The sequence below is a fragment of the Ahaetulla prasina genome, chromosome 16 (assembly GCF_028640845.1).
Source record: "Ahaetulla prasina isolate Xishuangbanna chromosome 16, ASM2864084v1, whole genome shotgun sequence".
In the NCBI taxonomy this organism is placed as follows: domain Eukaryota; kingdom Metazoa; phylum Chordata; class Lepidosauria; order Squamata; family Colubridae; genus Ahaetulla; species Ahaetulla prasina.
In genome coordinates this window covers 7,370,562-7,394,545 of record NC_080554.1, presented here as the reverse complement: position 1 = coordinate 7,394,545, position 23,984 = coordinate 7,370,562, and the positions used below count along the sequence as shown (strand labels likewise).

The following is a 23,984-nucleotide window of genomic DNA, read 5'->3' as shown; positions in this document are numbered from 1 at the left end:
CAACAATCCCAACAATTCCAGAGGAATTTTTCCTCTGCTTCTGAGCACAGGAGCAAGGCTAACTTGGGAGGTGAGATACACAGCTTCCAAAACTTCGCTGCCAACCTGCCCGCATTTGCGAGGCGAATGAGACGACGACCGGCTCATTGTACCCAATGATGTGAGTGATGATGATCCTAGACCTCCCGTCTCCTTGATGGACGTAAACTGTCCAATCCTTCCTTTGAGTCTCTTCTGGCCACCTAAGGCAATTCCCTGCCTGTCCAAACGCTTCTCTCCCTCCGCCCGGGCGCCTTCCCCAAGTGCACGGTGCCATCTGTATAATATGGTTTGTTCACACATGGAGGGAAGTGTTTCTGGAAGAGATTCGGGCTGAAGCCGAGAGCAGCTGTTCTCACTTTTCCTTCTCCCCAATTTCGTAAATCTTTTCCATCTGATGCTATTCCCCCTCCTTCTTAACTCCGTGTGGCTATTTCCAAGGAAACTGATAAACACAAAGTCCTAACAAAGTGGGGGGTTTTTTTGATGTCTCCCTGAGACGGCTTGAGTGCATCTGGATTGTTGCAAAACTTTCTGCTCAGATGTATTTCAGGCAGTGATGGTGAGGGGAAAGAAATACTTAAGCAAGGGGCTTAGGTGCCGCTGAGCTAATAGCTGAAAAATCGGGATGACGTGGAGTCGGTATCCGCTAGCCGCGGTGCAGTTCGCCTACAAACAAAACCATCCATATCGGAGAAAGGCAAGATTAGGTCATCCCAAGGAAGAGATTCAGCCCTTCACAATGCAGACGTTGTCAGACATTCCTTAATAAAGACCTCCAATGTTCCTTCCGTGGATGCTCGCTCAGTTCAGTTGGTCCCATAGGAAAGCCTTAGATCTGGATTCTTTCCCTTTGTTTGTCCGTGTCCTGGGGAGCCTGGTTTGATATGTCTTTATTCCGAATATGTTCTTCTACCGTTCCAATATTGTCTTCTGGAGGAGGAGGAGGAAGAGGAAGGAGAAAGAGGAAGAGGAGGGAGAAGGAGGAGGAGGAGGAAGAGGGAAGAAGAAGAGGAGGAGGAGGAAAGAAGGAGGAAAGAAGAAGGAAATGCTGGATAAGCATTTGTCTGAAATGGTGTAGGGTTTCTTGCCTGGGCAGGAGGTTGGATTAGAAGACCTCCAAGGTCCCTTCCAATTCTGTTATTATTATTAAGGAGGAGGAGAGAGAGGGAGAAGAAGAAAGGAGGAGGAGGAAGGAGGGGAAGAAGAAGGAAAAGTGGGAAAGAAGATGAAGAAAAAGGAGGAGGCAGAGGAGGAGGAGGAGGAGGAGGAGGAGGAGGAGGAGGAGGAGGAGGAGGAGGAGGAGAAGAAGAAGAAGAAGAGGAGGAGAGAAGAAGAAGAAGAAGAAGAAGAAGAAGAAGAAGAAGAAGAAGAAGAAGAAGAAGAAGAAAGAGGAGGAAGAGGAGAAGAAGGAGGAGGAAGGGGAGGGGAGGGGGAAGAAGGAGGAGGGGAGGGAGAGGAAGAAGGAGGAGGGGAGGGAGAAGACGAAAGGAGGAGGAGGAGGGAGAAGAAGAAGAAGGAAGAGTGGGGAAGAAGAAAAGAAAGAGGAGGAGGAGAAGGGGGAGTGAGAAGAAAGGAGGAGGAGGAGGAGGAGGAGGAGACCACCTTATGAAGAATACAAATTGGGGACAGATGGCCAACACAACTGCACAACTAAATCTGGGGTGGGAAGAAACGAAAGAGCTTTGCTGTAGCATTTGCCTGGAAATTCTTGGAAAACATCTCTTCCTCTCGGAGAAAGACCAGCGAAAGGATTCTTCCCATCAGTGTAACCAACTGTGTTTCCATCTTTCCATCTTTCCATCTGTGTAACCAACAGTCCTCCAATGGCTGAGTCGTGAGCCTAGCTCTAATAGGGCTTCATTCTACAGGCCCACTTGAAGCTTTCTCAGAAAACGGACCAGGCTCCCCCCTGACTAGGTGGCTCAGTGGCTAAGACGCCGAGCTTGTCGATCAGAAAGGGTCTGCAGTTCAGCGATTCGAATCCCTAGCACAGGTCTCCTGCATGAGCAGGTGGGTTGGACTAGACAACCTCCAAGGTCCCTTCTGACTCTGTTACTGATTGAGATCTTTTCCCCATTTATGGGCCAGCTGAGCATCTTAGACCGGGGTCATTTCTGGTTTCCCTCTCCTCCTTTTCTTTTAACAGCTCTTTTGGCAGCAAGATCACGCTATGGTTAGCCTCAGAGTGTCAAGGCCGAGTTTTAATTTAAAACCATCCCTGTCCGCCGCAGTTGATGAATCGATCCACTCTTGCTTCACAGCTCTCTGTTGTGTCTTATCCTGGACAGAAACTGCAAGCCAAGTATTTCTTTAAATAAATAAATAAAAGATGAATTTATTTTGTGTTCTGGAGGAAAAAGAAGGAAGCCGACTCAGATATTAGAGAAATACCAATAATTATCCTCCGCAATTCTTTCATCTAAAGCGTTCGAGCATTTTTGGTGGTAGCTCTTACTTAGTTACTTTCCCCGCCTCCAACATTTCAAGGGAAAACACCAGCGGTGAAATCCAGCCGGATCCATTCCCAAGGAAAAACAAAGTCCAGTTGCCTTCTGAAGAACTGAAGAAGCTTCTTGGATGAGAAGCGAAACCTCTTCAAGGAAAAACAAAGCCCAGTTGCCTTCTGAAGAACTGAAGAAGCTTCTTGGATGTGAAGCGAAACCTCTTCAAGGAAAAACAAAGCCCAGTTGCCTTCTGAAGAACCGAAGAAGCTTCTTGGATGAGAAGCGAAACCTCTTCAAGGAAAAACAAAGCCCAGTTGCCTTCTGAAGAACTGAAGAAGCTTCTTGGATGTGAAGCGAAACCTCTTCAAGGAAAAACAAAGCCCAATTGCCTTCTGAAGAACCGAAGAAGCTTCTTGGATGAGAAGCAAAACCTCTTCAAGGAAAAACAAAGCCCAGTTGCCTTTTGGGGGAAAAAAAAGCACTTTTGGGATAACCCTGATCTGGATGGCCGAGACTCTCCATGGACAGCTAGCCGTTTTGTCTATGTAACATATTATATTTGGGGTTTCCCTCCCCCCCCAGGGGACAATCCCATTGAGATCAATGTGGACATACACCTAAGGCAACACCATGCAGGTGTAGCCACAGAAACGTTGGCTGGAAGGGGAAAAAAAGAGAAAGACAAAGTTACCGAATGTTGTGACCTAGGCCCAAGTAATTATTACCAGACCCAATCAGTCCTAAACAAACCTATTTTATTAGAACAGCTGAGAATTACGTCATTCTCAGCTTAGTCCAAATTAAGTCCAAAACAAATCCTTCATAAACAGTCCTTCGGCCTTATCACAAACCTTTGTCTTCTTTGGCACCCTGTCAAAGGCTTTTCTTGGCAAGAACCCTACAAAGTTCAGAAACAGGAGATAAGAAACAACTGCAGTAACGTTGCTTTCCTACAAAGAGCCCAAGAGCCATTGCTGCTCTTTTAAGCCTTATGGGAGGGGCCAATCATCTCCTGGCCTTACTCCCAAGTCGTCCCTTTTGCTTGCCTTCTGGCAACTCTTTGCATGTGTGCACTAGGAACAGGCTCCTCCTTTTCCTCTGCCTCTCTGCTGTCCACCTCTGGAGGCTCCAAAGTCCCCACATCGCTACCAGGTGGCCCTGCCCCATCTCTGCCTCCGACTCAGAGCCCTCGTCTGGGCCTTCCCCAGATTCCAGGACTGGCCCATGGTCTTCCACAGCTCCTCACTGTAGGACTCCACTGCCAGCTCTGCAGGCTGTTGGCAGACCGCAACACTAAGAGCACATCCTGATAGTCCTTCCTTAATTACTCTAGTGCATCAGAAAAGCCATGCCAATCAGTTAAAATCTAATTAGGAACATACGAGAGGGGGGGATGTGCTCTGGATGAAGCCATCTGGAAAATAGAACAATGTTTAATCATGCTCGAGGATTTATTTATTTATTTATTTTAAAAACCATTTTATCTGCTCTCTTTCTTTTTCCCCCCACAGTACCAAGAGGTGCAAGGAGAAACAATAGAAAACGAGGAGGTGGCTCGGCAATCCAAGCTGTGTGGGTTGGTTTTGTTCTTGTTTTTGTTTTTTTAAAAAAAGCAACTCATAAAAAGACTAATCAGAATCTCTCCTAATGTAAATTGACTTTCCTTTTTGTTTTGTTTTTAAATTTGAAGGATTGAAGGCCACGGATGTTAGTTAAATGAACTAAGCAAAGATTAGGAGTGATTTAATAGCAGTCTTCCAATGCTTGAGGGGCTCTCAGAGAGAAGAAAAGTTTTTATTTATTTATTTTATTTATTTATTTATTATTTATTTATTTTTGTCACACAGTATATATAAGCGTAAGCATGAAATAATCATACAATATATAAGCATATATATGAGTATGAGTATGTAATAACTATATTAAGTGGATATAACGAAGGAAAAGGACACGGTGGCTCAGAGGCTAGGATGTTGAGCTTGTTGATCGAAAGGTCGGCAGCTCAGCGGTTCGAACCCTTTGTGCTGTCGTGTAACGGGGTGAGCTCCCGTTACTTGTCCCAGCTTCTGCCAACCTAGCACTTTCGAAAGCATGTAAAAATGCAAGTAGAAAAAATAGGGACCACCTTTGGTGGGAAGGTAACAGTGTTCCGTGTGCCTTTGGCGTTGAGTCATGCCGGCCACATGACCACGGAGATATCTTCGGACAGCGCTGGCTCTTCAGCTTTGAAACGGAGATGAGCACCGCTCCCTAGAGTCGGCAACGACTAGCACGTATGTGCGAGGGGAATCTTTACCTTTACCTAACGAAGGAAAACAATAGGACAGGAATGGTAGGCACGTTTGTGCTCTTATACATGCCCTTTACAGACCTCTTAGGAATGGGGTGAGGTCAATGGTAGATAGTTTTTGGTTGAAGCTTTTGGGATTTTAGGAAGAGACTGTTACAGAAGTCATATTTTCTGCAAGCAAGATTGGAGCAGTTCACATTAAGCTTAAATCTAATGTGTGCTTGTGTATTGTTGCAATTGAAGCTGAAGTAGTCTTTGACAGGAAGGACATTGTAATAGATGATTCTATGAGTTAAACTCAGGTCATGTTGAAGGCGGCATAGTTCTAAATTTCTAAACCCAGGATTTCAAGTCTGATGGCATAAGGTATTTTGTTGTATTCAGAGGAGTGGAGGACTCTTCTTGTAAAATATTTCTGGATACGTTCAATCGTATTGATGTCAGAAATGTGGTATGGGTTCCAGACAGTCGAGCTGTATTCAAGAATTGGTCTAGCAAATGTTTTATATGCTCTGGTTAGTAGTGTAGTGTTTTTGGAGAAGAAGCTACGCAAGATTAGGTTTACAGCTTTTAAAGCCTTTTTTGTGATGTAGTTACAGTGGGCTTCACTTAGATCATTTGATATGAAAACTCCAAGATCTTTAACAGGGTGGGGGTCATCTGTAAGGTAATGTCCATCAAGCTTGTACTTAGGATTTAGGTTTGTTTTTCCAATATGTAAGACTGAGAATTTGCTGGTTGAGATTTGGAGTTGCCAAGTTTTAGACCATTCAGATAAGAAGTCCAGGTCTTTTTTGGAGAATAGCTGTATTGTTGGTGGTGTTAAATAGTTTGACATCATCAGCAAAGAGAACCCAATTACTTGTAATATGGTCACAGAGATCATTAATGTACAATATGAAGAGTGTTAGTCCAAGAACGCTGCCTTGGGGAACGCCACTTTTAACAGGAACAGGGTTTGATAGAGCATTGCCAATTTTGACCACTTGTCTGTTTGATAGAAAAGCTGTTATCCAATTGTGGAGGGGTCCTGAGATGCCGTAGGATTTTAGTTTTAGGAGAAGTTTATCATGTACTACTGAGTAGAAGGCTTTATAGAAGTCTATGTAGATTGCGTCTATTGCTTTGCCCTGATCAAGATTTGTAGTCCATATGTTTTTGCAGTGAAGAAGTTGTAAATTACATGATACATTTTTTCTGAAACCAAATTGTTTATTAGTGAGTAGGTTGTTTGTTTCTAGATGGAGGGTAATGGATTGGTTGATGATAGATTCCGTTACTTTGCAGGAGACACAACAAAGAGAGATAGGTCTGTAATTTTCAACTAGGCTGGGGTCTCCTTTTCTGAAGATAGGGATGACCAAAGTGACCAAAGTTTGGGAAGACAACTGGTCGTGAAAGCTTTTTCAAAAATTATGCTTAGGGGTTCTGCTATATTAGTGGAAATCTTTTTTAAGAAGTATGCACATAGTCCATCTGGTCCAATAGATAGGGATGGTTTCAGTTTGCGAACAGCTTTTTCAACATTATCTTCTGTGAAATCTATGTGTGTTAGGTCATTGCACTCATTGTTGGTACGATTGGGGAATGTCGGGTATAAGTCATTACTGTTAACAAAGAATGTGCCAAAGAATGTGTTGAAGAGGTTTGCTTTAACTTTAAAAGCACTTTTGGGATAAGTTGACTTATCCCAAAGGTGCTTTTTCAAAAAGTTGACTTATCCCAAAGGTGCTTTTTCTCACCTTTGGGTGAGAAGCAGAAGGCCATCAAGGAGGAGAAGACCACCATGGTACCTTCCATTATCTCTCAACAGAAAGTAGAAGTGAAATCTCCTTCATGCTGAGCTGAAGAAGCTCACAACTGCTTTACGGACTCTCTTCAACCATCCTTATCTTACATCGTAAGGAAGTTTCTTCTAACATTGGACTGAAATCAAATTGAAATTGAGCTGAAATTTAGAAATGGGGAAAATAGGCCCTAGGAACTGTTTCCTGCAAGACAAGAGATAATGTCTTTTGTTTTTTTAATCAGAATCTTCCCAAATCGGCCAATTTTAGTTGAATGGAAAAACTTTGTCTATGTTGTTGTTAAAGAAACAATGATTTTTTTTAAAAAAATGAAATTTTGCTTTAAAAGCCAACTTTGGAAGCCTTGGATATCCATCCCAAGCTGCCTGCTTTATGGATTTGCTTCTGAGAATCTTTTTCAGGTCACCTCGACTCCCACAATGGATGAACAGCTGCAAAAAAAACCCTGATGGAGTTAGCAGAGATGGCTAAATCGACGGCTCTGGTTAAAGAAACAAAACATAAGCACCTTTACTTCATCTTGGAAACCACTTCTGGACTTTGTGCTGGAGGTGGAAAAAGGTGAAAGTTTGATCTTGGGTTTTACCGATTAGATAAATTTGTTCTTACAGAAATGGCTCGTTTCTATTATTATGAAAAAGCAAAAAGTTGAATGTAGCTCTCAATGCCTCATTCAACTGCGCCAAAGGAGTCATAAGTCACTTTTTCCCTCTCTTCCCCCCACTATTCGCTTCCCCTTTTCCTTCCCAAATTTCCCTAATATTTGTGTTTCTATTTTCTTTGTGTGTTACATTATAAACTAATAAAACTATATATCTAAAAAGATGAGAAGCTTTTTCAAGGTCTTGAAAAAAAAAAGAAATTGCTTCATATTATATGTTATGCGTTATATGGGACAAATTTAACTTCAGGATAGATAGATAGATAGATAGATAGATAGATAGAGAGAGAGAGAGAGAGAGAGAGAGATAAATAGAAGTTAACTATAGATAGATGATGATGAATGATAGATAGATCTAGATATAAATAGATAAATGTATAGATAATGATGATAGATATAAATAGATAGAGAGATAGAGATAGAGATAGATTAGATAGATAGATAGATAGATAGATAGATAGATAGATAGATAGATAGATAGAGATAGATTAGATAGATAGATCTAGAGATTGATATAAATAGATAAATGTATAGATAATGATGATAGATAGATATAAATAGATAGAGAGATAGAGATAGATATAAACTAGATAGTTAAATAGATAGATGATGATAGATAACCGACAGACAGACAGATGATATAAATAGAGATAGATAGATAGATAGATAGATAGATAGATAGATAGATAGATAGATAGATAGACAGACAGACAGACAGACAGACAGACAGACAGACAGACAGACAGACAGACAGACAGATAGATAGATATAGATATAAATAGAGAGAGAGAGAAAGGGAGATGATAAATAGATAGAGATAGATATAAAGAGAGAGAGAGAAAGAGAGAGATATAAGGAGATGAGATATAGATATAAATATAATAATAACAACAACAACAGCAACAACAGCAACAGCAACAGCAACAACAACAACAACAACAACAACAACAACAACAACAGATTTGGAAGGGACCTTGGAGGTCTTCTAGTCCAACCCCCTGCCCAGGCATAAAACCCTACACCATATAGATATAAAAGAGAGGGGGGAGATGAGAGATAGAGATAAATATAAAAGTGAGAGAGAGGGGGAGATGAGAGAGATAGAGATAGAGATATGAATGTAGGAAAAAATAAATCTGATGGCCATGCTCTACGTATTAAGTTTTCCCTGCACAAAAAACAAAAAAACAAAAATAAAATGTCATTAAAGCTTCAGCCGAATAAACCTTTGGAAAACTGCTTAAATCCTGTTGTGTCTTGCCCGCCCTCAGAGCAGCCGGGGCCTTCTTACCTGCTCCCGCACACTGAGGAATGTATGCCTCCCGGTCCCAGTCCTGGCTCCATGCCCACACAAACTGCAGAAGGAGAATCTCCCTGCCCCAGCCCTGACTCCATGCCCAGGCAAACGGAGCAGCTAGACCCCTCCCCCTCCTCCACAGCAGGTGAGCCTGAGGAGGGTTTATTACCAACAGCTGATTGGTGTGACCCTCGCATCAGAAGATTGGAGAGGCGGAGGCTGCAGAGGAAGGAGGGCAGGCCTTAATGAGTGCTGAGTCATGGAGCCACACCCCATGGCCTATATAAAGGATCTACTTTCTGGCAGTCTCTGAGTCAGGCAAAAGTCAAACTTATCTTGCTGAAGTCACTTACTGGTCTCCTGCCTGCTCTGAGGACTTTGCTAGGACTTTGGGCAGAGCTGCAGAGGCAAGCCTGATTCGGATTTCCCGGACCCAGCCATCAGCGGAGGAGTGGGACACGACAAATCCCATCTCTCTTAGCTACGGCTTCATGCCTGAAAAATAAAGGAAAAACAATGTATAATGGCCTTGCTTTTGGGATAAAAGCTAGATAATTAGGTAAATCCTTGAAGCTGACGTTTTTCCCATCCAATGCATGCCATATCTCCCTTTTTAGGGAGGAAAAAAAAATGGCTATAGAGGCACAGATCGGGGGGCAAGCCCCATGGATTTGCTGGGAGAAGGGTATGGTTTCTACCTTAAATTTTGCTTTAATTGCTTTCTCCTTCTGAGGGGAGCTCGGAGTGGGGGAAGAGATGGGACGGAGATGCCATAGCGTTGCACATGCCAAGCGATTGAAAGCGAGTGTGAAACTGACTCGCCTTGGCTGCGACTGCAAGCCAAATGACAAAAAAGAGAGAGAGAAAGGAAGGGAGGGAGGAATTGGAAGGCTTCCCACCAACGTCTACTACGATGGCATCCCTGACATGGTCTCCCCCCCCTAAAAAAAAAGAGTTCTTTCTTTTGCTCCTCTCCAAACCTTAGAAGCCACCCCAAAAGATTGTCAGGGTAGAGTATTGATGGAAGTGACCAATCAATTTTCTGTGGCTAATTAAGAGAGCGAGAATGAGAGACATCCATGCATAGCAGTCCAAAAAAAGATGCCTGTGTGTGTATGTGTGTGTGTGTGTGTGTGTGTGTGTGTGTGTGTGTGTAGGTCTTGGCGTATACAGGTCTTTTCCCGTGTAAGGTTGAAAGTATCGAGGCGACGTTTCAACGAGGTCCCACTCGTCATCTTCAGGATGGTGTTTTCGGCTCCCCACCAGTATTTATAGAGAGACGGAAGCTCCGACCACGCTTTGCTCGCACAAGCATGAAGCCGAAAACACCAGCCTGAAGATGACGAGTGGGACCTCGTCCAAACGTCGCCTCGATACTTTCAACCTTACACGGGAAAAGACCCGAATACGCCAAGACCATATATATATTTCCCTTCAAGCTGCTATTAAGACTTCTCGGGAAAACCAACAACTGAATGAAAAACTGCTGGTGACCTTCTACCGCTGCACCATTTGCTGTTCTTAGTTGGGAAGTCGTCTCCCACCCATCGGGACCCCATGGACAATGTTCCTCCAGGCCTTCCTGTCCTCTACCATCCTCTGGAGTCCATTTGCACCCGGAAGAGCAGCTTGCACAGTGTTTGGCTATCCAGAGAACGGCGGCAAAGCGATCGCAGCTGATTTCAGCAAAGGTAAGGACCCTGTCGCAAACCCTGCAATTTATTCGGAGCGAGTCCTTCTTTTCCAAGCCAGGAAGAAAATCCTGCCTCTAGGCAATTAAGCGCCTTTCATTTCAGGGAGAATAGTCTAACTATTATGAAGTCCCAGACGGGTTTCTTCCTCTGAATGGCCTGAGCTTCTGGAGAGCTAAAACAAAAGGCCCCGTTCCTTCTTCCGGCTGAAAACCTTGTCCTGCTAACGCTTTCGTTGAAGCGGCGCCAGCGAAGGGAGCGAGAAGGAGAGGAGGACCATTAGAGGAGAACTAAAATTAGGCCTCGTTTTGTTAAATCCGGGATGAAAGGAGGGGGGGTTGTGCTTAATGAAGTCATCGTAAACACTCTCTCTCTCTCTCTCTCTTCCTCACTTTACCCAAGGAGGAAAGGGGGAAAGAGAGCCATTCCTTGTTCGGCTTCAGGCTGTTTACGTGACTGATCCGTTTGGGCAGCCGCCTGGGTGGTCACAGGGCGGAAAGCCCTGCAGGCAAAAATTTAATGAAATGATGTGGACAGACGGTAGAGAGAGAAGGGGGCCATGTCCCTAATCATTCTGCTTTACTGTAGCCAGGGACATCAAACCTGAATCTATCTATCTATCTATCTATCTATCTATCTATCTATCTATCTATCTATCTATCTATCTATCTATCTTTCTTTCTTTCTTTCTTTCTTTCTATCTTTCTTTCTTTCTTTCTTTTTCTTTCTCTCTCTCCCTCCCACCTGCCTCCCTTCTTCTTCCTTCCTTCCTCTGTCCCTCCCTCCCTCCCTCCATCTTTCTTTCCTTCTTTCTTTCTTTCTTTCTTTCTTTCTTTCTCTCTCTCCTTCCCACTGCCTCCCTTCTTCTTCCTTCCTCCCTTCCAGAGAGGGAAGCTCTGTCCCTCCCTCCCTCCCTCCATCCATCTTTCTTTCTTTCTTTCTTTCTTTCTTTCTTTCTTTCTTTCTTTCTTTCTTTCTTTCTTTCTTTCTTTCTCCCTTCCTCCCACCTGCCCACCTGCATGCCTTCTTCTTCCTTCCTTCCTTTGTCCCTCCCTCCCTCCCACTTTCTCTCTCTCTCTCTCTTTCTCCCACCCTCCCTCCCTCCTTCCTTTCTTCCTTCCTTCCTCCCTCCTCCTCCCTCCTCTTCTTTCTTTCTCCTCCCTCCATCTTTCTTTCTTCTTCTTTCTTTCTTTCTTTCTTTCTTTCTCTCTCTCTCCCTCCTCCTCCTCTTCTTCTTCTTCTTCTTCCTTCCTCTGTCCCTCCTCCCTCCATCCATCTTTCTTTCTTTCTTTCTTCCTTCTTTCTTTCTTTCTTTCTTTCTTTCTTTCTCTCTCTCCTTCCCACTTGCCTCCCTTCTTCTTCCTTCCTCCTTCCAGAGAGGAAGCTCTGTCCCTCCTCCTCCCTCCATCCATCTTTCTTTCTTCCTTTCTTTCTTTCTTTCTTTCTTTCTTTCTTTCTTTCTTTCTTTCTCCTCCCACCTGCCCACCTGCATGCCTTCTTCTTCCTTCCTTCCTTTGTCCTCCTCCTCCCACTTTCTCTCTCTCTCTTTCTCCCACCCTCCTCCCTCCTTCCTTTCTTCCTTCCTTCCTCCCTCCCTCCCTCTTCTTTCTTTCTTTCTTTCTTTTTCTTCTTTCTTTCTTTTTCTTCTTTCTTTCCTTTCTCCCTCCCTCCCTCCTTCCTTCCCTCCTTTCTTATTTTTTTTACTTTCTCTCTCTGTCTCTGTCTGTCTGTCTGTCTCTCTCTCTCTCTGTCTCCCTCCCTCCCTCCCGCTCTTTAAATTTTATTTATTGCAAAGATAACACTAAAAACCCCTGCAAAAACAGAAAGGCAAACACACACACACACACACACACACCATAGAAAGTGTGCACAACATATTTAGAGCCATTATTAAACTTATATTGTTCACCCTAGTTGAATGTTGAGAAATATGTCTCAAATAATAGTTCCCCTCCCCTCCCCCCTTGACCAATGGGTTATAGATAATTATAACCTTTCTTCTCTGTACTTGCTAATATTTTGCTAATATTTATTACTTTATTATTTTACAGCACAGTTCTTTAAAATGTATCTCATCTTTAAAAATCTAATGTCTTTTTGTCTCTGTTGGGGGGCGGGGTTTGGATGGCCAACTTGCTAAGATCTTATTTATTCATTCTTTCTTTCTTTCTTTTTTTTTTTTTTGCATTTATATCCCGCCTTTCTCTGAAGACTCAGGGCGGCTTACACTGTGTTAAGCAATAGTCTTCATCCATTTGTATATTATATACAAAGTCAACTTATTGCCCCCAACAATCTGGGTCCTCATTTTACCTACCTTATAAAGGATGGAAGGTTGAGTCAACCTTGGGCCTGGTGGGACTTGAACCTGCAGTAATTGCAAGCAGCTGTGTTAATAACAGACTGTCTTAGCAGTCTGAGCCACCAGAGGCCCATATTCTTGCAATATTCCCTAACATATAGCCTCTTGTATGGAAATCCCACCCAAAAAATCAAACAGCATCAACATCATATCAAACCATGCCTGAGTAACCAGTTTCAAACACAATGATTTTTTAACCATTGTGGGTTTTGTATGACGAATAAACCGGGGTGAAATCCAGCAGGTTCTGACAGGTTCTGGAGAACCGGTAGCAGACATTTTGAGCAGTTCAGGGAACCGGTAGTGGAAATTTTGAGTAGTTCGGAGAACCGGCAAATACCACCTCTGGCTGGCCCCCGAGTGGGGTGGGAATGGAGATTTTGCAATATTCTTCCCCCAGGCGTGGGGAGGGAATGGGGATTTTGCAGTATCCTTCCCCTGCCACGACCACCAAGCCACACCATGCCCACAAGCCACACCCATAGAACCGGTAATAAAAAAAAATTGGATTTCACCGCTGGAATAAACATTCACCTCTGTAAAGTGTACCATTCCTTCTGATTTGTAAACTTGTTAAATAGATATTCTTCATTTTTGTCTTTACCAGGTGATGCATTTAACAGCATAGAATAGTGAACTCTTAACGTATCGCATGAATTCCTGTCTATCCGTGCTACATGAAAGGCCACTTTGATCACCGATCTCTTTCTGTAACGGATCTTGTTTGTTAAATATTCCCATTATGGTCTTATCTGTACCTCTCTTCACGACCACATCTCAAAAATCTTAATTTTCCTTTTCACCTCCACGACTTTCAGAGAAAGAAAGCCTATTCTTCTATATTTGGATGGTATTTTCTGAAAATTTATCTGGGTCCGTATTTACCTCAGGTCTAAAATTAACAGCTGAGACTGCTTTCTGTAGGACTTTTCCTAGTGGGATGTGGGGATTTTTTAAAAAACAGTTTTGTATTTTATAGACAAACATACATTTAAAACATCAGCAATTCCTTCTGTGTGACATGTTGGTGTTTTCTTCTTGGCTCCGTCATTTTGTTGTTTCTTCTTTCTTCACTCCAATTTAAACTATCACCATTTTTTTTTTGTTTACATTTATATCCCGCCCTTCTCCGAAGACTCAGGGTGGCTTACAGTGTGTAAGGCAATAGTCTCATTCTATTTGTATATTTACAAAGTCAATTTATTGCCCCCCCAACAATCTGGGTCCTCATTTTACCTACCTTATAAAGGATGGAAGGCTGAGTCAACCTTGGACCTGGTGGGACTAGAACCTGCAGTAATTGCAGGCAGCTGTGTTTTAATAACAGGCTTCTTACAGCCTGAGCCACACCGCGGCCCTATATATTGTGTATTTTTCCACAAATACACTATTCTTTTTTTTTTTACATAATTACCCATTGCTTATCTGTACCTTTCTTCTAACTGATGGTAAAATTTATCCCATATCTTAAAATATTCTGAATAATCTCTTTCTTTAATCATCAAAGATAATCTGTTCATTTCTGCACAATCTAAAATTTTTCTAATAATTTCTCCTTCCAGGAGTATTTTCTCTGCTTTCCAATTTTGCGCAAAAACAATTCTTGCCGCTGTAACGTATAATCAAATAAATATTTTCTTTACTAATTTTCTCTGGTAGGAACCCCAATAAAAACAACTCCGGTTTTAAATCAATATGTTGTTGGGTCATTTCTTCTAACCATGTCTTTATTTTCTCCCAATAGTTTTCGGCTTCTGGACATGTCCACCACATACGATAATGGGATGTGGGAATTTTTACGAGGAAAAAAAAATTCATTGTAATCACGTTGTGATCCGGAGACTGCGACGTGGCCCTACCTGATATTCTCTACCATTATTTCAGCACCAGGTGAAAGATGAAAGGAAGAAAAAAAATATTTCACTAGCTAGAATCGTAACCTCCCTGCTGAATTCACGTCAAGACAAATGGAGGAGAAAAGTGGAAAGTAATTAAAATGGCCTCCCAAAATAGGAAAAGATGATCTGCGCAGGTAAGTATGATATATATCAAGAAATTCTGGGAGATCTAATTTCTGAGACGCACAACAATTCATACAATATCAGAAAACGATGGCCGGGATATAAAAACTCAAATGTTACACTGGAAGACAGAGTCATTCACCCCATGCCAACAGATGTAAAATAAGATGCTACTTAAGTTTCACCTGCTAGCCCTTTCTTTTTATGTATTTTGAACAACCATCATATGAACCTTTTGTTTTCCTCTCTACTGACCCATGCTTTCAGCACCATTCGGTTGAACAGCGACCCTGTTAGAAATTTGATGAAATATTCCTATCAGTGCTTGAATATGACAGAAAACAGAGCCCGTGTTTGAGGTTAGCAGTTTCTGTTTTGGGAAGGCACGTGTCAAAAGCCTTTATCATCGCCTCCCTCTCAGCCTTGCTGCACACCAGCATCGAAAAGTTGTGTCATCCCACGAAACCACAAGAAACAATGCACAGTTCAAATAACCAGGGACCTGGGGAAGTTTAACCAGCCTCACTACAACCGTGGTTCAGAATTCAGCTGAGCAATGGCCACATTCTGGTAGAGAGGACCATTGTTTTGAAGGTAAAGGTTCCCCTCGCACATATGTGCTAGTCATTCCCGTGCTTCACCTGTTTTAGTCACTAGAGCTCCCTCCAACAGTCAGCTGTACTTTTGAAGCCTTTTTCCAGCCCCAGTGAGGTGCTTGTGAGTGAAGCTATCCTCTGCAGTACGCCGGCTTTTCATATTGCTGCTCCCTCCAATGATCAGCTGTACTTTTGAAGCCTTTTTCCAGCCCCAGTGAGGCGCTTGTGAGTGAAGCTATCCTCTGCAGTACGCCGGCTTTTCATATTGCTGCTCCCTCCAACGATCAGCTGTACTTTTGAAGCTGTTTTCCAACCCCAATGAGGCGCTTGTGAGTGAAGCTATCCTCTGCACTACGCCGGCTTTTCATATTGCTGCTCCCTCCAATGATCAGCTGTACTTTTGAAGCTGTTTTCCAGCCTCAATGAGGCACTTGTGAGTGAAGCTATCCTCCGCACTGTGCCGGCTTTTCATATTGCTGCTCCCTCCAACGATCAGCTGTACTTTTGAAGCTGTTTTCCAACCCCAATGAGGCGCTTGTGAGTGAAGCTATCCTCTGCACTATGCCGGCTTTTCATATTGCTGCTCCCTCCAATGATCAGCTGTACTTTTGAAGCTGTTTTCCAGCCTCAATGAGGCGCTTGTGAGTGAAGCTATCCTCCGCACTATGCCGGCTTTTCATATTGCTGCTCCCTCCAATGATCAGCTGTACTTTTGAAGCTGTTTTCCAGCCTCAATGAGGCGCTTGTGAGTGAAGCTATCCTCCGCACTATGCCGGCTTTTCATATTGCTGCTCCCTCCAATGATCAGCTGTGTTTTAGAAGCTTTTTTTCAGCCTCAACCACGCGCGCATTCAAAGCCAGCAAACTAACACGCTAGAGCCAACCAGGCTAAGAATGCTAGCCAGATGAATGGTACGCAGATTCCACCCCCACACATTTCCCCCCCTAAAAACTAAGGTGTGTCTTATACTCCAAAAAATACGGTAACCTCAAGAGCTCTCAGGGAGATTGCTAACAACCAGATGACTTCCAAGAAATATGATCCTTCCAACCCTCCCCATCAGAACTAAACCCTCCATAGCCACCACCATCCAGTCAGAGCTGATGAAGCTTCTTGGATGAGAAGCAAAAAGTCTTCTTCATCAAGAAAAAAAAACCCCAGTCCAGTTGCCTTTTTAAGCAACTCATCCCAAAGGTGCTTTTTTCCAGAGGAAACTGGACTTTCTTGTTTTTTCTTTGAAGACGTTTCGCTTCTCATCCAAGAAGCTTCTTCAGCTCTGACTGGATGGTGGTGGGGAATGGAAGGATGTCAGAGTTTGTTGCAGCACACACAATCAGACACAATTAAATAATTCTGCAGGATTCAACTGCATAAGAAAATGTCTTTATTATACAATACCATTGTAGGTTTTTCCACGTTGTAGAGAAGAGAAATAGCAAGTACAAACACAGCACAAAATGGAGAAGGCAAAATGGAGGAGAGAGAAGCTAGTGCCCTCAAGCTTATATACAGAACAGTTAAGCCACGCCTAAGCACCAAATGGTCTCTTATGATCCCATACAACAAATATTATGTTTCAGTTACCAAACAGCCCTCATTGGCTGACCTGTTGCTATGCCCTATTCCAGTTTATGAGTATACTCTGACAAAGGTATTATTATTCCTTGCAGAAGCTGGTCATTTGCATCCTTTTAGAGAGTCCTTAAGGGACGTGGCGGCTCAGTGGCTAAGATGCTGAGCTTGTCGATCGAAAGGTCGACAGTTCAGCGGTTCGAATCCCTAGTGCCGCGGAATGGGGTGAGCTTCTGTTACTTGTCCCAGCTTCTGCCAACCTAGCAGTTCGAAAGTATGTAAAAAATGCAAGTAGAAAAAAAGGGACCACCTTTGGTGGGAAGGGAACAGCGTTCCGTGAGCCTTTAGCATTGAGTCATGCTGGCCACATGACCACGGAGACGTCTTCGGACAGCGCTGGCTCTTCAGCTTTGAAACGGAGATGAGCACCACCCCCTAGAGTTGGAAACGACTATTACATATGTGCAAGGGGAACCTTTACCTAGAGAGTCCTTGAGGCTACTTGGAGGATTATCTGTGTCCTCGGGGTCACCTGAGTAGTCATCGCTCTGAGATAACTGTGACCTGGATGACTGAGAATCTCCACAGACAATTCAGCTGGGATTTTTCCCCCTTCACTACAGGAGAATGTATCACTACCCACATCACTCAGAATTGAAAATAGATTCTTTTTTTTCCAGCAACTCCAGGCAGCCTATTGCAAATTCCAAACACAAGGGTAAGAGTTGGATCGTGCCAAGGAAGGCTTACTCCGCAGTTCTATAGACTGGCGATTGTCCTCTCATATGGAGATCAGATTCTGCAAACCTGCTGTTTGATAATAAAACAGCCCTTTGTTGTCACAGATGGGGGTGGAATGCCGAAGGTTTTGCAAATGAGCAAATTGCAAATTATTGCAACTTTCTCTTCCTGGTTCCCCCCCCCCTTCTTCTTCTTCTTCTTTGCCTCCTTCTCCTTTTTCAAACCATGAATGGCTTTGAACTTGGTTACGGGAGATGCTTCTTGCATAATGAACATTTTGAATTAGTGGCTCTTTGTTGTTATTGTTTTGTTATACACTCTCCTCCAGATTGGCCGACGGATCCATTTTCCATTAATATTCTGCCCTTCATTAAAGATTGAGTAACCATTCCCTGCTTTCAGCAAAAGCTACATCTGAGGCAGCTAAGTGGGAACCGAATGTATATTCCAGAGGATTTCAAGGGGAGTTAAAATGTTGGAGTCCCTTGCATAGTTACAACTTCTGTATCAAACTGGTCTTTCAACACACTCATTTCCTATTAATATAGCTCCTTTTAACTTCCTAAGGTAAAGGTAAAGGTTCCCCTCGCACATACATGCTAGTCATTCCCGACTCTAGGGGGTGGTGCTCATCTCTGTTTCAAAGCCGAAGAGCCAGCGCTGTCCGAAGACATCTCCGTGGTCACGTGGCCGGCATGACTCAATGCCAAAGGCGCACGGAACGCTGTTCCCTTCCCACCAAAGGTGGTCCCTGTTTTTCTACTTGCACTTTTTTACCTGCTTTCAAACTGCTAGGTTGGCAGGAGCTGGGACAAGTCACGGGAGCTCACCCTGTCACGCGGCGCTAGGGATTCGAGCCGCCGAACTGCCGACCTTTCGATCGACAAGCTCGGCGTCTTAGCCACCGAGCCACCGGATCCCTTTTAACTTTCTACTTGAATGCCAATTGTATTCATTTATACCTTGTGCAATATTTTCCACAAAGTTATTAATGGCTTGACCTTATTATTTCCAAGTTCCGCTCTAATTTTAAAACGTTTTGTTTCAACGGCAGGCCACAGGAGAACTGTTTCAAATGAGTAAAGCAAATAGACAGAAAGGAATAAACCGCTGCGCTCGTTGGCCTTCTCCGAGAACTTCGGTTTTCTCCTCTAGGTGTTTCTTCACCGAACTATGCAACGCCGTCAAGTTGTCTTACAGCCTGGTGGCTGTTGACATCGAACAGCTTTTGCTACCAGCCTCATGTTGCGTCTTCAACAGTTGTGTTTGTTTGCATCTTTGAACAGAAAACAGAAAGGGTAAAAAAAATGTTTCGAAAGCAACCTTCTACCCTCTGAAGAGAAAGCGAGCTAGGCTTAGACAGGACTAACAAATTCACTTTAATGTCTGCGGGTAAGAATAGAATAGAATTTTTTTTTTTTATTGGCCAAGTGTGATTGGACACACAAGGAATTTGTCTTGGTGCATATGCTCTCAGTGTACATAAAAGAAAAGATACGTTCATCAAGGTACAACATTTACAACACAAATGATGGTCAATATATCAATATAAATCATAAGGATTGCCAGCAACAAGTTATAGTCATACAGTCATAAGTGGAAAGAGATTGGTGATGGGAACGATGAGAAGACTAATAGTAGTGCAGATTCAGTAAATAGTCTGACAGTGTTGAGGGAATTATTTGTTTAGCAGAGTGATGGCCTTCGGGAAAAAACTGTTCTTGTGTCTAGTTGTTCTGGTGTGCAGTGCTCTATAGCGTCGTTTTGAGGGTAGGAGTTGAAACAGTTTATGTCCAGGATGCGAGGGATCTGCAAATCTATCCAAGATCCCCCCCCACCCCCCGGACTTATTCTATCTCAGTCTTTCAAAAGGTCCATTTCCCATTCCAGTTCAGACTCTATAGAAAACCATTTTCCACCAGCGCCTTTTTCCCCTCCTTCCTTCTAATTCTTTTTGCTAAGATGAAGAATTGACCTGGGACGCAGAATTTAAGGGAAAACTTTTATAAGATGTTTTATAGATGGCATTTAGATCCTAAGAAAACTATTCCGTATGTATCCAGATATGCAAGCGAAATGTTGGAGATGCAATTGTGATGATGCTACATATTTTCATGTATGGTGGACTTGTAAGAAAATTAAGTCTTTCTGGATAAAAATTTGGTGGATTATGCAGAATATTTTGAAGAAGAAGATTAAGTTTCAACCACAATTTTTCCTTTTAGGGATTACGATGGACTATACAGTAACTGATACTAAATGGATATTGAACTTGATAACAGCAGCAAGATTACTGATTGGACAGTACTGGAAGGAAAAAGAACTACCCACAATAGAAGAATGGATATTGAAAGTTTCTAATTTGGCGGAGATGGCCAAAATCTCAGCCTTTTTGAAAGACAATACTCAAGAAAAATATTTAAACAAATGGAAGAAATGGATTGACTATGTTCAAAATAGATATCAGACTAAGAGATATCAGACTGCCTTTGAATGAAGGACGTAATTTTTTACTTTAAAGGAGGAAGTCAGATTATGTGAAAGAGAAGGATTATAATTGTGTTAGACTTTAAAAATTTAATGTATGAATGTTAGTTTTTTGAACTATACCTTGTGTTTGCTCCGGGAAGTCTGGGGGGGAGGGTGGGGTTTGAGGGAGGGGGGAGGGAGGGGGGAGGGGGGCCGAAAAACTTATTTCTTTTTGTAAAACTTTTCAAATTAAAAAAAAAAAAGAATTGACCTGGAATGTTGCTTCACTGGCGGTGAACTTGGATGACTCAATGGCTCATTGTAATGTTCTTTTTCTCTCTCTTTTTTTTTTTATTTGCATTTATATCCCGCCTTTCTCCGAAGACTCAGGGAGGCTTACACTGTGTTAAGCAATAGTTGTCATCCATTTGTATATTATATACAAAGTCAGCTTTTATTGCCCCCAACAATCTGGGTCCTCATTTGACCTACCTTATAAAGGATGGAAGGCTGAGTCAACCTTGGGCCTGGTGGGGCTTGAACCTGCAGTAATTGCAAGCAGCTGCTGTTAATAACAGACAGACTTAGCAGTCTGAGCCACAGAGGCCCTCTCTCTCCAATTCCCCCCCTAGACACACACACACAGCAGCCCTACAGCTGCTTGCCATTCTGCAGCCTCAGTGATGGATCAAGTTGGCTCTGGGGAAGCAATATTGGACCCTTCCGGACAAACCAGGGATATAATTTTGTCTTCTGCAGAAGGAGAGACAAAATAGGAAATAGCGGCAGGCAGTTGGTCCCTGGTGGGGGATCACTTAGCAAAGATTGTGGGGATTTGTGGCATGAATCAGAGCTCAGTGAAGAAAGAGAAGGAGGAGGAGGAGGAGGAGAGGGGAAGGAGAAGGAGAAGGAGAAGGAGAAGGAGAAGGAATTACCCCGTAGTTGAGCTGAGAAGGAAAAGGACTGTGTGGTTCTTGGTGCTGTCTGAGCTGGGTTGTTTTATGATCCAACTAGGTAACATCATCAGTGCAAGAAAGGGAGGAGGATGTGAGGAGGAGGAGAAGAAGAAGAAGAGGAGGAGGAGATCTAAGTCCAAAAACAAGGAAGAACAATGGGGCCTTTTGCATCTTTCTGATCTATTAATCCCAACCTTCTGGCAATTACTTTGGAATCCTATAAATCATCATCATCATCATAACAACAACAACAACAACAACAACAACAGAGTTGGAAGGGACCTTGGAGGCCTTCTAGTCCAACCCCCTGCCCAGGCAGGAAACTCTACATCATCTCAGACAGATGGTTATCCAACATTTTCTTAAAAATTTCCAGTGTTGGAGCATTCACAACTTCTGCAGGCAAGTCGTTCCACTTATTAATTGTTCTAACTGACAGGAAATTTTTCCTTAGTTCTAAGTTGCTTCTTTCCTTGATCAGTTTCCACCCATTGCTTCTTGTTCTACCCTCAGGTGCTTTGGAGAACAGCCCGACTCCCTCTTCTTTGTGGCAACCCCTGAGATATTGGAAGACTGCTATCATGTCTCCCCTAGTCCTTCTCTTCACTAGACTAGTCATGTCCAGTTCCTGCAACCGTTCTTCATATGTTTTAGCCTCCAGTCCCTTAATCATCTTTGTTGCTCTTCTCTGCATTCTTTCTAGAGTCTCAACATCTTTTTTACATCGTGGCGACCAAAACTGGACACAGTATTCCAAGTGTGGCCTTACCAAGGCATTATAAAGTGGTATTAACACTTCACGTGTTAAGGGAAGGGATAGACAGCGTTCTATCCCTCTGTTTATGCAGCCCAGAACTGTGTTGGCTTTTTTAGCAGCTGCTGCAAACTGCTGGCTCGTATTTAAATGGTTATCCACTAGGATGCAAAGATCCCTCTCACAGGTACTACTATTGAGCAAGGTACCACATATACGGTTCCTGTGCATTTTTGATTATCATGATTATAAGGTTATTCATGGTTAGGCTTTTCTCCTTCCGCAATAACAACTTCTCCTCCTCCTCCTCCTCCCTCCCTCCCTCCCTCCCTCTCCTGCTTCTCCTCTCTCATGAGATTTCCCTGGATATCCATGAAAATCTATTATAGAATTTCCCAAGGAAAACGCTTCATCGGGAAAATTCCTCTTATTTCTCTGCGCAGAAATAATGCAAAAAAAAACCCCAAACAAACAATAATAATAACACGATGTTCATCTTTCCGCTTTGCATATCCTTTCTTCCTTGTCCTCCTAAGGGACTATAATCAAACCACAAAATTCCCCTTGCTGATGTTCCGTAACCATGTTCCTTCCTTACACTGCGGCCTAATTGGACAGTTGCTTAGTGGTTTCTCCCAACGCTTATTAAGAAAATTTGTTGCAGCCATCTCCCGTTCCCTCAACTGCGAAGTTCAGATCTCGTGATCATTTCAGAGGCCAGGAAGGTCAGAATCTGCCAACTTTCAAAAGGGTGAGCTTTCCATACACTCTTTCAAAAGCACAACCCTGGGATTCCAATTTGACAACCAGCAAGGATATGTTGGTAGGATCCATTGGAGATTAGAAGAATAGAATAGAATAGAATAGAATAGAATAGAATAGAATAGAATAGAATAGAATAGAATAGAATAGAATAGAATAGAATTCTTTATTGGCCAAGTGTGATTGGACACAAAAGCAATTTGTCTTTGGTGCATAGGCTCTCAGGGTACATAAAAGAAAAGATACCTTCATCAAGAATCATAAGGGACAACACTTCATGATAATCATATGGTACAAATAAGCAATCAGGAAACAATATCAATATAAATCGTAAGGATACCAGCAACAAGGTTACAGTCATACAGTCATAAGTGGAAGGAGATGGGTGGTGGGAACAATGAGAAGATTAATAGTAATGCAGACTTAGTAAATAGTTTGTCACGTTGAGGGAATTATTTGTTTAGCAGAGTGATGGCATTCGAGAAAAAACGGTCATGTGTCTAGTTGTTCTGGTGTGCAGTGCTCTATAGCGTCGTTTTGAGGGTAGGAGTTCATTTATTTGATTTTTTTCATTTAGTTATTTTGTCACTACAGTATATATAAGCATAAGTATGAAATAACTATACAATATATAAGCATATATATAAGCATAAGTATGTAATAACTATATTAATTGGATATAATGAAAGGCAACAATAGGACAGGAACGGTAGGCACTCTTGTGTTCTTATGCACACCCCTTATAGACCTCTTAGGAATGGGGTGAGGTCAATAGTAGACAGTTTTTGGTTAAAGTTTTGGGGATTTTGGGAAGAGACCACAAAGTCAGGTAGTGTGTTCCAAGTATTAACAACTCTGTTACTGAAGTCATATTTTCTGCAATCAAGATTGGAACAGTGTATGTCCAGGATGCGAGGGGTCTGTAAATATTTTCACAGCCCTCTTTTTAACTTGTGCAGCATACAGGTCCTCAATGGAAGGCAGGTTGGTAGCCATTGTTTTTTTCTGCAGTTCTAACTATCCTCTGAAGTCTGTGTCTGTCTTGTTGGGTTGCAGAACCAAACCAGACAGTTATAGAGGTGCAAATGACAGACTCAATAATTCCCCTGTAGAACTGGATCAGCAGCTCCTTGGGTAGTTTGAGCTTTCTGAGTTGGCGCAGAAAGAACATTCTTTGTTTAAAATTAAAGGGGTATTCGGTTCCAATAAGAATACATCTAAGACTCATTCTTCAGGCTGTGGCCTCAGATGTCCACCATCCCAAGACAGCTTCAAATTGCCAACAAATGACCAGTGATGGAGGATTACAGAATAACATAGTTAGGAGGGCGCTTGGAGGTCTTTTAGTCCAACCCCCTGCTCCATATCAGCCCATCAAATCCTGGTATAATGCCATTCAGAACTGAGATATATCCCTGAAGTTCTGTTTGGTTTGTTTGTTTGCTTTTTTAAAAATTCTTAAAACAACATAATGCCACTGGTTTTGCAATTAAGTCAGTTTATAGCTGGCCAACTCA

At 42.7% G+C, this 23,984-nt stretch overlaps 1 long non-coding RNA gene across 2 annotated transcripts; it reads left to right on the top strand.

Moving 5' to 3' along the window:
• The first annotated feature begins 16 nt into the window (after positions 1–16).
• On the top strand, positions 17–20,066 carry LOC131186282 (uncharacterized). 2 transcript variants are annotated; one of them, XR_009152331.1, is made up of 6 exons: positions 17–160; positions 3,998–4,062; positions 6,986–7,145; positions 10,068–10,233; positions 14,340–14,627; positions 19,752–20,066. It is a non-coding gene; the product is annotated as an uncharacterized LOC131186282 (long non-coding RNA). The 2 variants fall into 2 exon arrangements; XR_009152332.1 differs by lacking the exons at positions 14,340–14,627; positions 19,752–20,066 and adding an exon at positions 13,203–14,264.
• The last annotated feature ends 3,918 nt before the right edge of the window (positions 20,067–23,984 follow it).